The sequence below is a fragment of the Carassius carassius genome, chromosome 4 (assembly GCF_963082965.1).
Source record: "Carassius carassius chromosome 4, fCarCar2.1, whole genome shotgun sequence".
Taxonomy (NCBI): domain Eukaryota; kingdom Metazoa; phylum Chordata; class Actinopteri; order Cypriniformes; family Cyprinidae; genus Carassius; species Carassius carassius.
This window is the reverse complement of record NC_081758.1, coordinates 29,802,933-29,825,600: the sequence shown is the minus strand read 5'-3', so window position 1 is coordinate 29,825,600 and position 22,668 is coordinate 29,802,933. Positions and strand designations below refer to the sequence as shown.

Below are 22,668 nucleotides of genomic sequence, written 5' to 3'. Positions count from 1 at the left end.
ATTTAACTTTTAGTGCTAAAATAGTTTCATGGAAGATACTGCAGTACAACAAGCAGTTTAATGTCTAGCACAGGGATTAAAGAAACGTGGACTACTGTACTCGAAAAGTGCCATTAGGTATAATTGGAGATGCACATTTGCTGGAGGTTATGACCCTTGTTGTGTATTCAGAGATCTACAAAATTACAATTGGCCCAAACAGCCTTTCCCTCGATCTATCCTATAACAATGCACCCAGGTGAGTCTGAATCCTTAAGTTGATGGATCTAGTAATCACATAAGCCTACAGAGATGTTCGTGACGGCGTTTTATAGCAACAAGCTCAGAGCAAAAAATCTCTGTCCTTAAAACTCCCTAGTAATTTAATGCCTAACTTGAAAGCTGAAATGAAGTTAGTGAAGATGGAGAGTGGTGGCCAAAAATAAAAGAAAATTGTTTAATGATTGAGTTTTCTTCATCCTACCACACTGCCATTGTGAAGAGAGGGGTCGGGCCAAGAGCCGTGGGAACGGAGCGAGACCGGTGGAGTAAATGTTGCGGTAGGAGGAGACACTGGTGAGATGTAACAAGCCAGTGAAGACCCTTCACTCAAACACTCATCAAATTAGTCTGAGCTATTCAAACATCACTTAAAGTTAGAAGTTTTCATTGACTGACTACCAGCTCAAACATTCTAAAATATGCAAAGGAACAGAACATGGCCAGGTCCTTGAGTACAAGTGATGGGTTAAACAGCTTGAGTATCTTCCAGGAATAATTGTATAAATATACCAGGGTAATGCAAAATTTTGAATTGTACTACCTTTCATTCATGAGTGTGAATACGAATTAAACTGGCTAAACCCCAGAAGAAGTGGAATTTGAGTTGAAATGACAAAAATAAATTTTCTGAAATGTAATTCAAAGACATTCAACACAGGAAATGCAATCTGGGAGACAAAGGAAGGAATAAAGGAAGTGAATCTTCACTTGCCTCATGATTTGACTATAAAACAATTATCAATGTATCTTTTCCTCCAATTATTTTCTTAATAATAATTACTACGGTATATCAATCATAATATTTCTTAGTTGTTTTATCTTTGTTATTAAAAATAAGAACCATGATGCATATAAACACTAGAACAAATAAACCAATTAAATTAACAGTGCTGTACTTTCTTCATTTTACATCTAAACACAATCATTAAAGTAAGAAAACCAAATAATCACATAAGATCCTTTTCATGGCTTATTGCTCTTAATAACTCTTTTACTTTTAACATCAATCAAGTCCCACACTTCATTTTTTCATTCCTAGATGACAGCTTAATGAACTAATTTTTGTGAAAACTTCAAAATCAACCAAAATTGACATTTTTCACTTGTTTTGTCTGTACCGGGTAATTTTGCATCTTGTTTACCACTTAAATTTAAATTACATTCAAATTCAGAAATTTACTTGCAATTGAGAAGACATTCTTAGATAAATATTGAATGGTGCGCATAATTAAAATTTGTATTTCTTTTCTTTTCATAATTAAATTCAGACATGGTAAAAAATATTTAATAAATATATTTATTTATTTATATATATATATATATATATATATATATATATATATATATATATATATATATATATAAAATGCATATTTAACCTAAGCTGTGAAATGAACATGGAAACTCACAAAACCTCAACATTTATACTTGGATCAGTTATGTCTTACAAGCAGTGCAAAAAAAAAAAAACAGACCCAAAATCCACTTTTCCTGCAGCCAGTGAATCCATCTAACATCCGTAGATCATGTGTTCTCATGCATTCTCAATGAGACAGCAAGTTCTAAAAAAGAAGTAAACATCTCTGAGGGGTATTAAAATGGGAGTCAAGAATGTGGAAGTTGTTCTAGACAATGAAAAGGAGATCAGAGAGGAAATGATCTGATGATAAAGTGAAAAGATGTATGAGTGAGAGAGCATGACTGACATTAGTGCGCACCGAGGCAGCTCGACTCTCACCTCAGCTGTCATCAGCTGCCCCCTCAGATGGGATTCCTAAATTGCTCTTCCTCTCTCCTCCGGTTCCCTCATTTCTCTTTTCTGCCTGTCAGTCAGCAAACATTTCTGACTACCATTTTAAAGCAAGGATAGATCTAGGAAGGCACAGAGGAAAAGTTCAGTCAGAACATCCCCAGTGGAGATTAACAGAGGCAAATATCTTAAAGTTCAACTGTCTTCCTGAAAAACGCAGTAGCAATGTCTGGATTTTTTCCCTATAAAAAAAAACACATCAAGCTGAGTTGTATAATTGAACTCTGTATTCACTGCTGATTTTAACCCCCACCCAGTCCATCTAATGACTGGTGCATCCATTTATCTTAATATTCACTCTGTGGCATAAAGGAAGACTGAAGGGGCTAGGCTTACAGGGTTCATTCATGTGTGACTGACGTGCACAGCAGACCCCCGATTCCATTGTGGGCCAGGCTGCAGACGCCTGCAAAGTCCATTAGAGAAAGGGGTGTGCATTGAAATGCTGGGAGAGTATCTCGGAAGGATGAATGGACATGGTGGCCCTCTTGTTTTTGTTTCCGTAACTTCAACTGTGTGTGTCACCAGGCAGTGTTAAAGACAAAGAACACACTGTTTCATTCTCAAGGTGCAAAAGAGAGGAAGGAGAGGACACAGCAGCACGTACACATTCTTCTGCCCCTGCTGAAAGACTCTTATTACTTTCAGCTTAGTCATGGAAAACTTGCCCTTTACATTTCAGTGCACATGTTGGTGTTTAATCATATATAATGAATAAAATAAAATAATATTCTTTAAGTGATAATAATATTATTATGTACAGTAGCTAATATAATACATAAGGGCCATTACAATTTTTTTTTACACTCACAAGATGCATGACAGCCGTAATATGCACATTGTTGTGTAACTATATCAGTTGGGGTACATTTTTAAAGATGATCTGACTACAAACCTGCAGTTTTGTCAAAAATGGCAAATAAATCCCATCATGCAGGATTAAACTGAACATCTATACTGGTCTGCATGACCTCCCATCGGTTAGCACTGCAACATCACATCGCTCCACAAAGCATTATTGAGTCATCTGTATCCAACCAGAAAAGGTAAGCCATGGATATTCATAGTGCTGCTTTTTTCAGTGAGTCTCATGTAGTGCCTCAAGCAGCAGGTTGCAGCCCTGGCCCAACGCTCCAATCATGTCCTGAGAGTATTAGAGCTCAGAGTCTGATTGAGAGACTCTGGGATGTCTGTATGAGCTCATCCAGTCCCAGCATGACATGTAATACGGACCAGATAGAGATTGCTCAGTGTCTTCTTGTGTCCACTAAGCTTATGCTTGGGTTTTTATACTAGTAAAAGATCTACAATTAATCACCAAATCCTGAAATATTATCCACCACAATGACCCAGGGCCCCTCCACTCCTCTTCTTACCTTTTCACCTACATTGAATGAGTGTGCCTACCCACTATCCCCTTTCTTCACAGCCCTGTTTGAGACAATTTTATCATGATCCCTCCTCATGAGACTGGCATATGGTAGCACCATACTGGCCGTCTGTGATGTGCCCTGCTATTGACACAGAGTTATTATTGCCTCCTGGGAGCTCTTAAAGCAGCAGCAGTAAACACATCTCTATGCTCTATTAATCTGCTGGTATGCTTGCATGTGTTTGTGCAAAAACTGGAATGCACACGAACACCATACGTGCATGTAACTACAGCAATGTGCAGATTTACATATTAAGATGATTAGGGAAGCACAAACAATTTTTCCTTAATTTTAGGGTCATTTTAATGATACACCATTCTGTATCCAATTCAATTGTTGTGCTATCTCCTGAAGCAAGCTGTTTCTTATGTTAATTTTCTTCTGACATTTGCACCTTTTTTTGGTGGCAAAAAGAAAAGAAAAGAAAAGAAAAGAAAGAAACTTACATTTATCCTCATTCAAGACTAAATCACAACACAGAAAAGCGTGTGTGTATGTGTGTGTGAACCTGCATGCTTAAAATATAGTTGTTGTTGTTGTTTTTTTCTTGGAAAGTAAATTTCAGTTTCATACTTCTTATTCAGCAAGCAAGTTTAAATCTGATAAAATGATCAAAAGTGACAGTAAAAATGTATGATGTTACAAAAAAATTATTTTAAATAAATGCTGTCATAATAGACTTCTTTCAAAAATATTAAATATTATAATACACATACTGTACATGGGTAATTAAACCTACTCATTGAAGCGATGTCTAATTAAGATGCACACAGATGTATATACACAAATGCTATGTTTCTTCAAGATATTCTTAGAATCAACTTCCTCAGAAGATTTGACCAAAAGGTTCTTCTGTCAGATACCATGGTATCTTGAAGCAAATAAGCAGCCTAGACAGTTCATGAATTCATTAACAACTCAGCCTAACACAGATCTGAAACTGTCTAATGGTTTCTGCAGCCACTTATTTTTAACATTACGACTTCAGAGCAAAACCACTCAGATATGGGGGAGAATATGATCATAGCCATATTACTTAGCCATTTTACATCTAACTGAATATATTTGATGTTGTCAAGGAGCAAGATCATATAAACATATGTTGAGGCACTCCTGACACTGGGTGTATCAACTTTTCCAAGACTTCCATGTCTAATCTCTGTGGAGAAAGGGCTATTTCCATGTCTAATCTCAGTGGAGAAAGGGCTATTTGTCCAGAACATTACCCAGACCACCTGTAATGCTAAGCTACCCCATTCTGTAGGCATAAGTTACAGCGTTCACATTTTCTTTCTTTCTAAATCAGGAACCTTTTCAGTGGAGCTAAACTCTTTGGTGATTGATTTGCTACTGTTGCAATCCTCATGTCTGGTCAGGTCTGACCATCAGACAAAGGATACCTTTTCAGGAGACACTAGGAAAATTACCTCGCTGTCTTAGTCTGTTAGAAGAAAGCTGAGGAGGTTGTGCTTTTTATCATTGGGAAGAGAGCAATGATCCAAGCCATGCTAAATCCTATTTGTCCTCCAGGGCCGACATGCTTCTCTGATTAACACTGGACCAAGCCAATGTCTGGCCATTTTGTACAGTTCAATGGTGGATTGGAAAGAAAGCCTTGGATGAGGCAACACAGACACCTAACACAAAGCCACAGAGTCAAGAACATGCCTGAGTGGACGCTGCATGTCTCCAGACCACAAATCTACATGATTTGGTTTGTAAAATGAGTACCAACTGATAACAAAATGAGAGATAAAAATGCATCTACTGAGGCAACCATGCCATTTTTGCTTGCTTCAAGTATTTGAGCTGTTTTATTCAGCGTCATGACCGGTGTTTCACAAGACTCATACCCAGGCAATCCGAAAGTACAATGCTGTACCGGGTGATCTACCGGGCGAGTTTACTTCATGAGAAAATCCACATACCCGTATATGAAGCTGGTGATGTAATGCAAATGTCAAAATATATTAGTCTATAAATGATGCACTATGGTAAGTGTTTTGAGGTCATAACATAAATCTTCAACATAACATCATCTGCCCTGTAATCATATTTTTGTGTAAAAATAAAAATAGAAAAAATTGTTGGTGTTTTACTGCAATTTGTGTTCATTTCCTCTGGAAACTGCAGTGAATTGCATTGTACTGTAATGTACATTTTTGGAGTTTTGCTAAAACGTACATAGAGGCACTTTTTCCAATGAGCCAAGGTTAAAACAAAAATGAGTGCACACTTAATGGAACACTATTCTGCTCATGTTTGACCTTTAGGTACAATATCACATAGTCATTCAGGATATCTTGCAAGTATCAGGAGTTCACCTGTTTCCCATGGAACGTTCTCATCTTCAGCCGAAGTTCTTTCTGTCTTGTTTACGAAGAGACAGAATGGTCTTCTGCTACTTAAGAGCATCTGAGAGAGTATGATGTCAGAAAGCTTAACCACGGTCCCATGGATCTGTAAAGCTGAGTGTCGTTGAGCATCGATGAGCCTGTTTTTAGCAACACAGCAGACAAAATAATGCCATTGGTTGTTGTAAAGAAGGAAAAGGAGCTGGCACTGATGCTCTTCAGCTGGCACTGGATCCTAGAGCAGAATGTTTCACTCTCTCAGGGAAAAGAAAAGGTCTACAAGAGACCCTAGCTGTAAATAACACAGACACTCCATTTCAAAGCTCAATTTCTTCACATTTTCGTGAAAGAAAAATAACTTGAATGACCTTGGAGAAGTTAGATTACCTGTTTGTTTTGATGGCTAATTTTCCTCTTGTCCAAGGAAACAGCCACTTCAAAAAAAAAAAAAAACCTGGAAGGTATTGTTTCTCCTCATCCTTTTGTCATTAATTGGCTGCCAAGTGCACTTGACTGTGGAAAGATGAAGCTCTCTCTCCATGGACACTGGGTTCAATTCAGGGGAGCTGAGGCCAAATGAGTTTTGTTTGTGCCAGAGCCCAGTGGGGAGCAGCAGGACAGCTGGTTAGTGTGTATTCTATGTGTTTTCAGTTGCTGTAATTTGTCGTTAAGTGTCACACAAGCTCAACTCACAACCCTTTTTAGATTCATTTCAGGAGCCAAGATGGGCATGTCAACAAAGAACAGACTTTTTATTGTGAAAGTGTAGTCTCATACATTGTTTTACAAGAAAGCCAATAGCGTTGTTCATAGAAACTGAAACAAAACAAACCAAACAGTCAGAGAATGGTCAAATGGTCAAGACATTAGAGAAGAGCAAAGAAAAAGTGTATTTAGGGTGAAGAAAGTTGGTACATATTTGTTTTTAGTGGTAAGACTATTTACATATCAAGCAAATTTGAGTTGAGCTTAACTTCTCAGATTTTTTTTGTAAACTATGCCTGCTATTGACTGCTGTCTACAGACCTGGCATATGCTGACTTAGCAGGGATACACTTAAACTCAAGCTTATTTGCTTATTTCAACAAGGGATCCTCTGTTCAAGCAGACTCCTGTCACTTTTAGGCTTTTAAGGGTGATTATATTCGTGATCCTGCCAACTATGACCATCCCATTAAGTGTCAGTTTACAGAAAGAAGCCTTTGGCAGTCAGGGAAGAGGTCTGGACAGATATAAACAGGAGTCATGGAGTCAAAACATCAATTTAACATACTACAACAGACTATCCTTCAATTAAATGATACTAATAAGGCTGCTTAAATGCTCTAAAGATGATCAAACAATTGTTAACCCTTGAATATCTTATTTTAGCTAGTTGAATAAACAAATGAATTAACCTTAAACACTGAATAAAGTAGTCTGTAAACTTTTAAATGCAATGTGTACATAACACCTCTGCCATTTCACATTTAAGAGAAGTGTCTCAACAACTCAGTTTCGTAACTACATGCTCTGCATCGCAAATCTTGCCTTTTTTGGTTTCAAAACCTATCTTTACATATCATTTCCATTTAAATTTTTCTCTAATCCATTGTTGACAAACAATGGCATAAACTTGTATATTGTAAGTACAGGATGAGGGAAAAATGCATGGGGGCGATGAAAGGTGCAATAGCCATAATTAGCAAGTTGTAATACATTTTTAAAGCCTGTTATTCTGACTTATATACTTTTGTATAAAGTGTGTGGTATATTGGGCTGGTAAATCAAAAATAAAGCTTTGCTGGATTCAATTCACTTCAAATGTATTTCTATAGCGCTTTTTATGATTCAAATCATTGCAAAGCAACTTTACAGAAAATTACGTTTCTACAATATTTAGTAGTAGCTTATCAGTGGTGACTGTCAGTTTATGTGCATATGGCTAAAATGTACGAAAAAATCAATTAAAGGCGTAATCAAACTGACGATGAAACTGTCCTTGATATGCAAGTTTGGAACAACATGAGTGTGAATAAATGATGACCATTTCTTATTTATATATGGATTGGCCCTTTAAGAAATTTAATTTTCTCACAGTGCTTGAGGTTGACTGTGTGCAGAGATGCAGACTAATTATCTAAGTACTAAGTACAATAAAACCTAACCACCAATGCTCAACATGCTTAGAGAGATGATAAAAGAAGAAGAAAAGCCATTAATACAACAGCAGGGCAATGAACAATGCAAACAAGATAGCATAATGATACCCACTGCTCTCCTGGCATGAGCTTCTCTCTCCATCTATGGAGTGTAACCTGCATTCTTGCCAAGGTAATTCAGGAGCAATTCTGCAATCAAATACCTCAGGAAGCGTCTCTTGGCAAGTCACTCTCCACAGTGGCTCTGTGTCTCTTTCAGCGCATTGTTCTGTGTTATCTTTGGACAGCCATGATGCTTATGGGTTTCCTTGCTGTGTTTAGCCACGAATTATCTCATACTGTATATTCTCATAAAGCTCAGTAAATACTAACAGGATGACAACATCTCCAACATATCTGATAACACTGAAAATGAAATCTGGTTAGCCTTTAATTGTGCTCTCTCTTCTTTGAACACAACAGCTTTCCTTGGTGCGCTTATAAAAGTTTACTTTTCAGAAGCAGTATGAGGACACACTTGTAAATGTATATCATTGTTTGTGACAGCTCTGAGGTTTATTCAATATTTGCAAGGCTATTCATCTCTCCCTTTTTATCACAGCTAAATGAATGCATATAGGCAATGTCCTAATCTTCTGTTCCTATTGGTAACAGTGAAACAGGTGCACTAGCTCTTGCAAATTGGAAAGCAAATCTTTTTAAATTGGTTATTTATGAAATGCCTATATAATTTAATGTACCAAGATTCAAAATTAATGTGTTTTTGATTGTTGTAACACCCTCATGTGTTTAACCATAAAAAAAGAGCTATAGGGATGAAATCACTTCCATACATTACCACCTCTCTATGCAAAAATATAAAGGATTCACAGCTGTCACGATCGCTGCTTGAAGGAACACGGAGCCAAGGGTAACATGAAATAGTCTTTAATGAATCCAACAAACAGGGTATAGCCACACAGGAAACACAGAATGACACATGAACTGAGCTGGTAGATCCAACAAATGAAGACTGAACAGACTTTGGCTTTTAAACACGGGATGACGAATAACTAAGGAGACACATCTGGAATCAAATTAACACAATTAACAGGAGACAGAAACTGCGTCACGGAGCAAAAAGACACACAGACAGGTCCAGGATTAAACTGAATTGAGGTAAAACAGTAAATTTGAATGCCTGGCTCATTATTTCATTTGCAATAAGGTTAGGTTAGTATGAGATAACTGGTATCATCTGAATCAACCGCTTTCCTTTCTTGATTTGATATATAAAAAACAAGTTCTATAAAATTTACATTAAAATGTATACTGTAAATATTTAAATTCTAATATGTTTAATATTAGTGTGTTAGTAGGATAGCAGGTTATCACAAGAATTTTTTTTTCTTTACCTGACTCTATTATACTGAGAAAAAAAAACCACATTAAAATAAAATGTGTTACAACATTCCTGGTCTCCCCTATTTACATTCTATTTGGATTTAAAAACACATAGATGAATAGTGTTGGGTATGTCACAATATATATAATAAAATATTCACTTGAAATTAAAATCAACCATTTTAACAAGGTAATCCCAAAATGTAAAAAAGGCACACACTAAAATTACTGAAAGGTTACAGTGACTCATAATGATTAAGCAGACAGCTTCATGAACAGAAAGCTAACAGCCTTTCCACTCCTGGACCTGAACTTCACCACATCCTTCATGATGTCATACACAAATCAACAATGTGACTACAATCATTTGTGCTGAACTTCAAAGAAGGTGTGTGTGTTTTGTTTGTGGTTGGAAGCATCTCTAACACAGCTGAAACCCTAATGAAATACATCAGCCCATACCCTGGAAGCTTTGAGGGACTCCGTCTCCAGCAGATCTGAAATCAATCCAACACAAAGGAAGCCACAAAATAATTTCCACTTGCTGATTTGTTAAAATAGCTTAAGACATGTATCCATAGCATCACACAGCAACACTCTACCCATAACACAAACTCTTTAGTGTAAAGACAACTTTGAGCCTAATTCAACATGTAACAGGACCACTAATCAAGGGCTTGGTAATCACAACCACGCCATCTTTGTGTCATCTTTGAGCTGTCTAAAGAGCTTCATATCCCTCCTCACCTCCTAATCCCACATCCAGACCGACTGAATCTAGCTCAGATAATGACACAGCCTTCTCTTCTCTTCTCATTCTCACCAGATCTGAGCCCACTGTTGTGTATAAAGTGTGCAGTGAGAAGATCTAACCAATGAAAATCAAGCACCTTTAAATGGCCATGTAACATTTACAAAATCAAATATTGCGTTTCATCTAATGGTAAGCATAAAGTTTCAAATAAATAATAACTGAAAATTCAACATGAATTTCAGAATTTTTTTGTAGTATTTCTAAGAACAGTGTTATTATTGTTAACAAAAATTGAAAAAAAAAATCTTAAATGAAAAAAGGGGAAAAACAGGAAACCTACAGTAAATTAAATAAAAGTTTCAGCAATGGAAAATGAAAATAAAAAATGGCATTTAAAAAAAAAAACTGCCACTACATATAAATATTGTAATACTACAGTGCACCAAAAAGTAACAAAATTAAAATTAATTAGAAATTACAAGTTAATAATACCATAACCCCATTTTGTAATTCTTTCTTATTTCTTATTCATTTTTAATTTTTTAGAAAAAATTGTTTTTTAAAAACTTTAATTACATAAAGTTTTGTTACTAGCCAGATTTTCAATATCACCTCAGATTTTTGGAATACCATAAGCAACTAAAATCCCACTGAACTCACAGTACACCATTGAAGTTTGTCCATAAGAATCTTCACACTGAGTCATTAAAATGTCCTTGGTGCTCTGTTTTTTTTTATTTGAAACTACATCTAGACAAGGTGCAGTCGTACTGACCTATACTGCAAAGCCTTCTGACACCAAATGCCAACAATGTCACTTCATTGTTTAAACAGAATACCAAAGAATCGCAATGCATTTCTCTACCCTATCATTTGGTTTCTCTCTCTCTCTCTTTCCCTCCTCTGAGACCATAAAACATGATAAGGGCAATAGTCTCTTTGTTTGCAGAAGATTTATATTTATAGGACATGCACAAGACCAGGATTCAATATCATTCCTGAGCACGCCTGGAATCCTTATGAGTGCTCAAGCTTTATCCCTTCTGTCATCTCTTTCCTCATCTATCCGCACTTCCCACTACACACCATTCCTTCAGAGATTGACCCACATCTTCACAGTGTAACTGAGTTATCACCATGGAGTGAGTGTCAGTCCGTCTGTGATTTACAGTCAGCATTATACACCAAACACACTCAGAGCTTTCAAAATATTCCCTCAGAGATGTTGCATGCATTACTGATCAGAGGGCTTTTTAATCTTATTATCCAGGTCAAGAAGGGGGAGAAATAAGCAGAATCTTGACCAAATCCAACAAGAACACACAAAATGTATGAGGACAGGGTACTGCTTAATTTTAGATGGGCTTAGATCAATACTTGATATAGCTTTTGGCTATTTGTGTCCTGCTTGTTTAACTTTCATAAGAAATTGGGTAATGAAAACTAAATAAATATTTGATGAAGCATCTTATTGCATTGTTGTGCAAACGATATAAACAGAGTGATTTCACAACATTGAAAAGCTTTTCAAATTGAACACGCTATTTGACAAAGAAATTCATGAATGCATCAGATTGTAAGGGGAAAAAAGCTATCTAACCCTCCATCCCCCACTACCCAAAATGCAATTCAAATACAGATTCTCACAAAACATCTAGAATATGTACCTTTTTTGATGTGAATAAAGTGAGTCCTGAGTCCTTGTCTTGTATAATGTCAGAAGGTTGCTGCTGATCTGCTGGTGGTTTCCTTGAGAACTGAGACAGATGTCATTGGGGACACCTGCTTGAGTATAAACCCAGCAGTCCCCTCAACAGATTTAGGCCCACAGGATCAGACGCCTGCCCCCAAATAGAGCTCATCCCATTTGCAATTTGGAATAAAATATTTGTAAAACGTCTTCATGTTTTTTTTTAATGTAATTTCAAAATGAGAACTTGCTTTGTATCCTTATACATCAGAAGTAACACATTGCAATCAATCAGAAAATCCTGGAAATCCAGAAAAACCAGAGGCGAGAATCAGTCAGAATGGTTAATTCACAAGATTAAGAGCCGGCAGTAAATTGTGGTGAATTCTGCATTATTCAGGATGAGGAGTTTAAACAAATCCAAGGGGCTTACAGTATCTTACCAATGGTTTATTTTCGGGGTTTGTGGGGGGTGGGTGAGGAAGCCTCATTCTCAAGACACCAAGCCATCTGTTTGCTCGTTTCCTGGTGGGTCCATATCTAGACCAGAGTGATTGACTGACAGCTCTGTAATCCAAACACCCCTCTTGTTCCACTTGTGAGGTCCACACATAAACCTGTAATTTCATAAAGATACAGCATCTCACTTAGCTCAGAATAAGGCAAATCAAAAAAGCAAAATTCAACAATTTATGAAAATAAATGGCTGCACATTTCAGGGCATATGGAAACAAAGAAGGTAAAGTGTATTAGACTGCCTGTTTCTTACTAGATCTTTATGAAGATGCATTATTGATGAATTATTTCATACCATGATAAACTATTAAGAGTTACACAGATAACATGGTTTGCCCTATGTATTTTCATTCAGTGGCAAAAACTCACTGTTGACATTTTAGTAATGATTGTGCAGTAGAGGCCAAATTAAATGCATCCATTTCAATTCTCAGTAATTTAATTAAAAATGAAATTAAAACTGAATGACATGAAAAGGGAAAGCATCTGGATGATATAATAGTAGCAACTATTGGCTATTGTAAAACATATGCTTACAGTAATTAAGTTTTTCAATAGACAATTTGACAACAAATATAATTGTAAATGTCTATGCAAATGATATTTAGGCCAGTAAGATATTCTGGAATGTACTTTAAGCCCCAGTGTGTTGTTCTTTGGGGTTGTGTCCTGCTCTGGATTCAGATCATATTTAGAGGGCAGCCATTTTGCAATCTGGCACGACAGATGGCTGTTTGTAAAAATAAATAACCTGTCCCCTTCCCTACTCATGTTTCGTGACTGATCCAGGAGGAACCAGCCATTCAAAGTCTTGCACAATTTACGACATCCCCCCGCCCCCAAGGTGAATGACAATTTAACATTTCTGACATTTCTGTCTGAGATCATCCAGAATGACATGAATAGATTGAATAGAATATCAACCATGAAAACACTTCAAATTAACAGATTTTCTTTCAAAGCCGAATTTTAGCCATGGGCAAAGGTAACCTCATAATAGTCTTTATTTGTTCATGCTTTCATTACCATCAATTACATGAAGGTAACATTCCATTATGTATTTGTTTTCCAATCCCCTGTATCAGCACTAAAATCAAGTCTATCTTTTTACTCAAAGCCTTGCCAGCTAATCTTGACTCTGAGGAGTGACACAGAATTCTAATAAACCGCTATCGCTGAACCATAGGGGAAGGTTCTTATCTGAAGGGGCCCAGCTTGTGTTACCGTCAGGGGTTATTTTTTACACCCTGTGAAAAAGGACCAGATTTCTGTCTTTGTTCAAATGCACCCATCCAAAACTCATAAAGCATCTCTCCTTTGGCCAGTGCATGCAAATCTCATCTTATCCTTTCTGAGATTTTATATTTGGTTGCCAAGGGAACAGAGGACACAAGCTGTAGAGGTTCTAGACAACTGTAGGATATGAGGTTGAAGCAAGCAAACGCACATGCGCCCACAGTACTTGAAGACCAAATTTTCCACCTGTATACTCAGAATAGCCACAAACCGGAGATGAAATTAGGTCAAATTGGTCTGAATAGACGCCCATACTCTATAATGTTGGACACAGAGTCAACGCGAAATGGAAAAATCAGGAGTGACAGCTGCAATGAGCAGGGCCTATCTCCAAAACTCATGAAAATGAATGAGCCCCTGAAATGTGTTTATCTGGAGACTAGGGTTAGACTAAACTGATTGAGGATCATTAAAGCCTGAGAGCGGATAGACAGGAGGAGATTTACACTGTAGTCCACTGGGAGTCATTTTCCTGGTTTCTCTCACCCTTAATTGTCCCATTATAGTCACGGCATGAAGAGAAATACAACCCTGTTCAAGTTCAGCTTTTCATTGAGAAATGTCATTAAGTGAATGTGTAACAGAGGGCAGCCAGGTCTAATTCAAAATTAGCTGTAACATTTTGTCTCAGATTACGGCCGTTGCTTTTTATTTTTCTGATTTATGCTAAATCAGTTAGGTCCTCCTTCTGTGGGCATGTATTAGATTATCAGCGTTCTATTGTTCATGCCACTCAGAGAGTTTTTAATCAGTTTTCCTGCTGAGGTCATATTTCATTTAGACATCTCTAAATTGTGCTAACATATTTAGAGGCAAATGTTTTCGCATACAAGGTTATAATCACAGTATTCAAGTTGATTACTTATGATACTGATATCCTTTAAATGAAAATGAAATGAAAAATACTGTAAAACGGTAATATTATGGAATATCACAATTAAAACCACTTTTTTATGTAATGTATGATGGTAAATTAACATTTTCACCATTCTTAAGTGTCACATGATCCTTCAGAAATCCTTATATACTTATTTAGTGTTTAAGAAATAGTTCCTATTTATGAATTATGAATGCTGAAAACAGTTGTGCTGCTTAATATTTTTATGGAAACTGTCATGCATTTTTCAAGATTCTTTGATGGATAGAAAGTTTGAATCTTGTCATTACAACATTGTAAATGTCTTTACTGTCAATATTGATTAATGCAATGTGTCCTAACGGAAGTAGGAACTTTGTGTTACAGTAAAATAAAAAATAAATAAATAATAAATAAAATTTCTGTCTTTCAGTCCCTTGCTTTGTTGCTATAGCATCCACTGTGCAATAACAATTTCATCAGTGTACTTTTCCTCCCCTTCATCTCTTAACAAGTTATACCCAGTAGCACACACACACACATACGCATGAATGAAAAAAAAGTGTTGCTTAGTTATTATGTTTAATAGTCACCTTCTTCGAACCACTGATTCACTTACACAACATCATATCATAATTTCAAGCAAATTTATTCAGATGCAGTAGTGAGATGAACTGGTGTTGTCTGAATTTGTGAGTTGTTTACTTTGGAATTAGTCTGTCCTTTTTCACCTGTTTAACGTATTCAGGCTGATTTCACAGTTATCCTCTTCACATTTATAGCATGATTACGATCTCAATTAGAATGCACAAATGTCAAATGAGGCAAAAGACATTTACACACTGTGATGTTTTATGTTATGACATTTCTACTGTGGCATTATTATGTTGCAAAATTTCTCATCTCATTTGTTTTGAGGTGGTACTGACTCTCTTGCCTCCTCAGAGTAAAAAAAAAAAAAAAAACCTTGGAACAACTGCCAAACATGTATATGATGACATGACCTAAACAGTATTTTGCTCACAGTTCTAAACAACAGCATCTGTAAAATCTCAGCACATCAGTAGATATCATCATAACTCAAGGGCTACCATCTGTTGTGAAAGGAAAGATATTGTGTACTTGGACAATACTGACTATGTTACCAAAAATAAATGTGACGCTGGACCACAAAACTAGTCTCAAGGGGCAGTTTTTCGAAAATTTAGATTTATACATCATCTGAAAATCCCCTTTGAAGTTGTCCAAATGAATTCTTAGCAATGCATATTACTAATCAAAAATTAAGTTTTGATATATTAACAGTAGGAAATTTACAAAATATCTTCATGGAACATGATCTTTACTTCATATCCTAATGGTTTTTGGCATAAAAGAAAAATTAATAACTTTGACCCATACAATGTTTTTTTGGCTATTGCTAAAAATATACCCCAGCAACTTAAAGGTCAAGTTTTTCGTGTTTTTTTTTAAGCTTTGATTGTGTTTACAGTGTGCAATATAACATGTGTTGATGTTTCGCGTGTAAAAAAACACAGTATTTTTCACACAATTCACTTATCTGTATACCGCTGTTTTCACTGTCATAAAAAAGGGTCTTCCTCGTTCTATGAAGTCCCTCCTTCAAAAATACGTAAAGAGTTCTGTTGGGCCAGCAATTCCTATGTTGTGATTCGACACCAGCTTAGCGCACGCTGCCCTCCTGGAAACGTGATTGGGCTAGTTTTGGACTAGTTTTGAGAAGCAAGTGGGCAGGATTTATTTTGAAAACCTGGCAACCCTGATCTGAAAGCGCGTGCTGGAGATGTACTTATAATCACAGGAGCGTTTTTACTGACGAGATGCGCATGAAAATCACATTCGATTTTTTGCACAGCCCTAACATCTAGTTAACAAAGCTAAACAGCGTTGCCCTTTGTGTAATAAGTTACAGAAACTGTTAAACCATTAATCTCCAAGTACAGAATCCCTGGGAAGCCCAAACAAAGGTGATTGGACTCTGAGATGAAAATAACAGTGTTTTGACGACATGACGACAAACACAAACAATTCCTTCTTCTCCGTCGGAGCACAACAAGGTCACGCCCCCTTTTTGTGTATTCCTGTGGGCGGAGGTTAGTCAAAAAACTGTTCTAGTGATGTCATTAATGAAGGAAGTAGAGGGATGTAGTCCAAACTGGCCGTTCGATGTACGCGAATTCTGTTAACTAAAATATCTCGCTTGGCATTGAACTTTGAGCTTTAGAATTTTACAGATATTATTTATACTCTAACAACAACATTACACACTAACTAAAGTTTAAAACATGGGATCACGAAGAACGGGACTTTAAAGACTGGTTTTGTGGTTCAGGGTCACAAATAGTTTCCACCGAACTGATAAACAGTTAGAGCAGCAGCTGTGGCCTAATGGTTAGAGAGCAGGACTAGTTACCAGAATGTAGCCAGTTCGAGTCTAGGTGCTGGCAGGAGTTGTAGGTGGGTGAATGAACAGTGCACTCTTCCACCCTCAATACCCATGGCTGAAGTGCCCTTGAGCAAGGGACTGAGCCCCCAGTTGCTCCCTGGGTGCTGGATTTATAGCTGCCCACTGCTCTGGGTGTGTGTTCACTTCTCACTGCTCTGTGTGTGTGCACTTGGATGGGTACAGAGCAGAGCACCAATTCTGAGTATGGGCTACAATACTTGGCAAATTTCACGACTTTCTTTTTTTTTCACTTTCAAATGTCTGTTCTGACCAACATTATATGTCTACATAACCATCATATTTTTGAAGATGCAGTTTGAGCAATTGAATGTGATTTCTTTCACTAAGGAGCATATCTTTAAAATAAGTAGGAATAATCCACTGACATCTTACTCCTATTTCTTGCACTACATTTTGAGGTAATCTGGTTTCCTCATCAGCAGACAAGCTTACAGCGAACACACTACGAGAACATCCCTCAGTGAACTCTGCAGACCTGGAGGAAGTACCCTTTCCCTTGGGAGACCTCCTGTAATTTCCTTTTAGAGATCAAGTTGAAGAAAGCTCCCTCTCGCTCCTTTGCTCAAAGAAATTCCCCAAAGCGTTTGCTAAAATTGCTTTGTGCATTTTACACCACAAGCTCCACTCTTCTATTTAATGCCATTAACAAACTGATTTGAAACTAATTTACATTTTAATGTTCATTTTATTGAATAATAGCTGATGAACATTATTACTGATTATTGAAGAATATTGTTTAACACTATAATGGCCAACAATATGTCATTATTTAGCATTACTGAGTATTATTATTTTTTAATATACACTAATATTTGAGGTCAGTATGAATTTTAAAAATAGAAAATAGTACTTCTATTCTGCGAGGATGCATTAAATTGACTTTTTTTATACCTAAAAGACATTTTTAATGGGAATTACTGTGTGTTGCATTTAAGAATGATTTCTGAAGGATAATGTGACACTGAAGACTGGAGTAATGGCTGCTGAAAATTCAGCTTTACTATCACAAGAATAAACTACATTTTAAAATATATTAAAATAGAAAACAGTCATATTATTTCATAACGTAAATTATCTGCCATTGTCATCTGATATATTTGATTACATAGTGCAAATCTCTTTTTCCGCAACAGCTCTAGGAATGATAGTGAGAAAAAAAAAAATCTGTCCAAAGGAATAGTTTTGCACAGACATGCAAACCGCATTTTCTGATTTATTCCTTTCACTTTGGCCTATAATTCCAAGTCAAACTTTTATATACATTTCAGATCCTAAAAATGTCCAAGTTGAACACACTTAAATGATAATTTTCTCTGATGAAACACTGCTATCCATCTTACTTTAGTGCTTTGCTGCCTCACCGAGAGCTTTTGGTGCTTTGGTGAATAGCTGGGCTCAATAGAACCACTGTGTACACGTGGAAATTGAAGCTCCCTATAGATCACCCCCTCCATTTTCAGCTCCTGATTCCCCTTTAAGACCCTCTGGAGAGTGCAGAAAACCTCACAGTCCACACAGATTTTATCATCCTCTGACTCTGGACCTAGTCAGTAACCTCAGAGAAATGGGCCCCCCCCCACTTCACAATGGGCTATCAATTACCACAAACACCTCTGAACTCATGTTGTCGGTCATATGTCAGCTATCTGACAATAATTATTCCTGAGAAAGTTTTGACTAATTTTAGGCTATCAATTTTTATCCATTTATCACATCAAAACAATTGGTACTTAAAATATCCAGTACTAAAAGTCTAAAGGCTGGAATACACTACACAACCTTTGCCCAGATATTTTTCACTAATCTACGTACAGTCTGAATATCCGAGCCAGTCTGTGGATTTGGGGCTGTTGGAGTTAACAGATTTAGCAGAAACTGTATGTTTCTATGTGAGGTCAGCAAGTACATGATGCATAGTCTTTTAAAATCTGTTCAGATTTTAAATGTTGTATCGTTTATTCCAGTCTTAAATCTTTCAGCTGTTAAATTATCTTTCATTTTTTACACCCGCAATAAGATGTCAAAAACGGGGAAATGAGCTTAGATTAATCAACATACAATGGTACTTCTGGTTATTTGCATTCCGGTGGCTGTCTTTTGGTCTTAAACATATTTTGCCTAACATCCCTCCCTTATATGTCCCTTTCTGGTATCTGTGTGTGAAAACAACGATGGGAAGATGGGAAGTCAATATTAATACATTAGCTTCATGTTCAACACATTTAAGTCTTATGGTCAGAATTTAACAACAGTATGATAGCTGCATGTTTTTATTTTTATGTTTATTCATGTTTATTCGATGTACAGTCCACTTATACCTGGATTGATGGGTCAAAGTAATTTACAGTATATGCAATGAGTTGAAAATGGTGGTAATCAACAGCATGCCTCAGATTGTGGTAACAAATATTTTAGCCTGAAAAAAAAATCTTTAAATCTTTTTAAACAGACACGCCTAACTCATAAAACTCAATTCAAACCTTATTTGCAAAAACAGTTCAACTGATTCTTGCAGATTGCCCCTGAAAACAATTTATTTGCAAATCATCTACCTCTGCATTACAGTCTCCATGTTATCAAACACTCATTTCAAGTAATCACAAATTCATATAACGTATGGAACAGATGTGAAAACCATGGATAAGTTCAGCTTGCAATCCATAACTGAGGGGCTGAAATATCTGACAGTTGAAACTCACTTTCTCTCTCATCAAAAGACAGAACTGCCGAGGTGAATGAGCTATGCTGGGAGAACTGGGAATATGAATGAGTTAAGCAGCTGTCTGTATACCATCATCTTTCTGATTTGTGAAATTAAATATCTTTCATTAGGTTCTCTTTATAGGATGTCTATTTTTTGAGGCAGTATTCCTGAAATGTCATGTATAGGACTTTAGACATACTTTAATGACCAACAAGATGTGTATAACAAGAGGCATACAAATAAACAAATTGTATACACAGAAATTTCCATTAAAGGATTACATATAGCAACCCAGTGAGGGCTGTTAAGGGGAAATTTAGAAAGACATTTTGTGTTGAAAGCTATTTTTTATGATGTTGAGAAAAAAGGACTCACCTGAAAACCGATACACTAGTTCACCCTATGGAGTGTAATCTTGCATAAGGTCAAACTGATCTTTTTAATAGGCTGGGCTTTTAGGTATACTCTGCTTTTAGAACAGAGATAACATTTAACTTGTAGCCAATGAACAGATATAGGAAAACCAACCCAAGTGGGTTTTTCTAACTCTGCAAGGGTTCTTTTTACATAATGGTCAATAAAGATACTTACAACTAGAGCCACATCTGCTTCAGATAAATGTTTGCAGCTTCTATTCTTAATGGCCATACTGTGCTTGGGAGAGATTTCTAATCATTGGGAGATGTTATGGCTCTTGTACTGTCATGGCTCCTTTTAAACGATGGAAAAGGAAGTGCGTTTAAGTACTTAAATTCTCAAAGATGTGTGCTTCCAAAACAGATCAAAGGTCAAAGGATACACAAACCAGATGGTGTTTCTTATACTGTAATTCCCAGGTAGAAAATCATAGCTGCCTCTCTCCGAAGGTACAAATAGAATCCTTATGTTTTAGGGTTTGTAAAAGTAAATTTTTGGACTTTTGGATATTTGCTGAAATACACAATATGGACATACTGAAATAACATGCTGAATAAAGCAAATGCTGCTGTTGAAACATTAATAATGTACCTTTTAGTGCAAATATAGCATGTAATATACATGTGATAAAATCACTTTATGACACTTTTATCTGTGATCCTAAGGCATCCTGAAAATATAATTAGAAGCAATTAAAACTTAACAGAGGTCTATTGCATATAATGATAGTAAATGTATTATTATATTTATATATGGTTAACATCCATTTAATTTTTCTTTGCCTAAAAGAGTTAGCAAAGAGTGGCACAGCTTACCCCATAAATTAATCTTAGACAAAAGGGTTCTCTGAAACTTGTTTGATTTCCTGAGGGAAAAATAAGGCGTCTTCATCTCACAGTGATTTATTCAGTAGGATAAAACTTAGCCCAGGCATTTATGTCTTGGCAGAGATAAGAGAACTGCAGAAGTTCATGCAACAAAGCTAAATGGACCATAATTAGGCAGAGGTACATCAAGTGAAAATCACCCTGAGCACACGCACAGCTGGACCTCTCAGAAATGTTCTCACTCCAGGCGTGAGTCCTTCGCGAGTGTGCCACAGAGCCTGTAAGAATAGAGGCCGGATTGAGGCGTTTCTGCGTAATTACGTATTGAACTAGCCGTGGGGAATGACCCAGTTTCATTGTAATTGCCAGCAAAATTCTGCATGTCCATGGGTGAAATCTCTTCCCTGTCAACCCACATCTTTAAAAGCTCAACAAAGATTCTCTATAATTATTTGTTCTGGGTTGGAGGCTTTTTGCAAATGGGAAGACTCACAGTTAAACAAGTGACAGAACCAAAAAGCAAACAAGCCCTCCTCCAGAGTAAATTAAACACATGCTATTGATTGAGTGAACACTGATTTCAATTAAAGTTGAAGACAGATTAATGATATCAGTGTGCAGAAGAGCCAAACAGAGAGCACATAGAGTGCAGGTTAGTGCACAGCATATGGACACTTTCACACTCATGACGGTGGGAGATTGAGTTTGGGCTGGAAGTGGCAGATCAATCCTGTCTTTTTGAATCAAAGTCAACTAATGCATTCGTGCTGATAACAAAAATGCCAGATCTATCGCAAAGACTTGATGAGAAGTAAATTATAATAGTATGTTGTTTATTGTAAAGTGTTACCAGTATTTTAATATCACAAGTGTCTCCAAACTCCAAAAAATCTATTCATCGGTCCTTACAACAGTATTGGACATGATCACTTTAGCATGGACAATGAACTATAAAGAGTTTTCACTGGAAAAGTAAAACATTTTCCAGTAAATGCATTACACTCCATAGAAACAAAAATTAAAACAAGACTATAATGGCTCATTTATAGAAGAATCCTGTTACATACAGGTCAATAGTCTGATAATCAGAACCAGGTTTCCCTTAATTTGTCCGTCTGTCGCTCTCTTTTGGTATTAGCCAATGTGATTAGCATCTGTCACTGCCAATGTACTGAAGGTCTTGCTGCCCTCTGCTGTAACAGTCTCGGCATTCACAATTACAGTAATATGAGGTACACTGTGAAGTCACTTAAGGGCAGTGATGAAGTCCAGACTAGCCGACCAGAAGAGAGTTGAGTCTGAGTCAATGACAATGACTCAACTACAACACTGAAGCTCACCCATAAATGAACACTTTCATGTACTCACTCTCCTGTTATTAGAAACCATTCTCATTCTTTCTGGGAAAACAATGAATGGGGATTGATTTCGCAAAAAGTTATATGTTATCATAAAAAATTGATAAAGTTATCATTCGGTTTCATATCAGTTATCATATGTCCAACTGACTATTTTAATGATGGTGTTTTTGAAAAACATCATCATCAGAAGGCCATGCGATTTATTCTCAGCTGCTCTTTCTGTTCTAATCACAGGAGCAGAGCTCCACAGGAATGTGTCCCCATCATTACCAGCAGGAAACACAGCTGTCTTTTACACTCGCTCTAGATTTTTATGACTTCTGTTGCTCCATATTTATAGTCTGCTCATTGATTCTCTCATACACTAAATTAGTTCT

General features: G+C 36.6%; 1 protein-coding gene across 2 annotated transcripts in view; it reads right to left on the bottom strand.

The window, feature by feature from the left end:
• LOC132139729 (tenascin-like) overlaps positions 1-11,884 on the bottom strand; it is a 60,371-nt gene extending 48,487 nt beyond the window's left edge. The window contains exon 1 of one of the 2 annotated variants that reach the window (XM_059548308.1): positions 11,804-11,884. The gene's annotated coding sequence lies outside the window, so the exon portion shown is untranslated. Of the gene's footprint in view, positions 1-1,999; positions 2,122-11,803 lie in introns of those variants that run through there. The other variant, XM_059548309.1, reaches the window with a different exon arrangement.
• Positions 11,885-22,668: the final 10,784 nt, after the last annotated feature.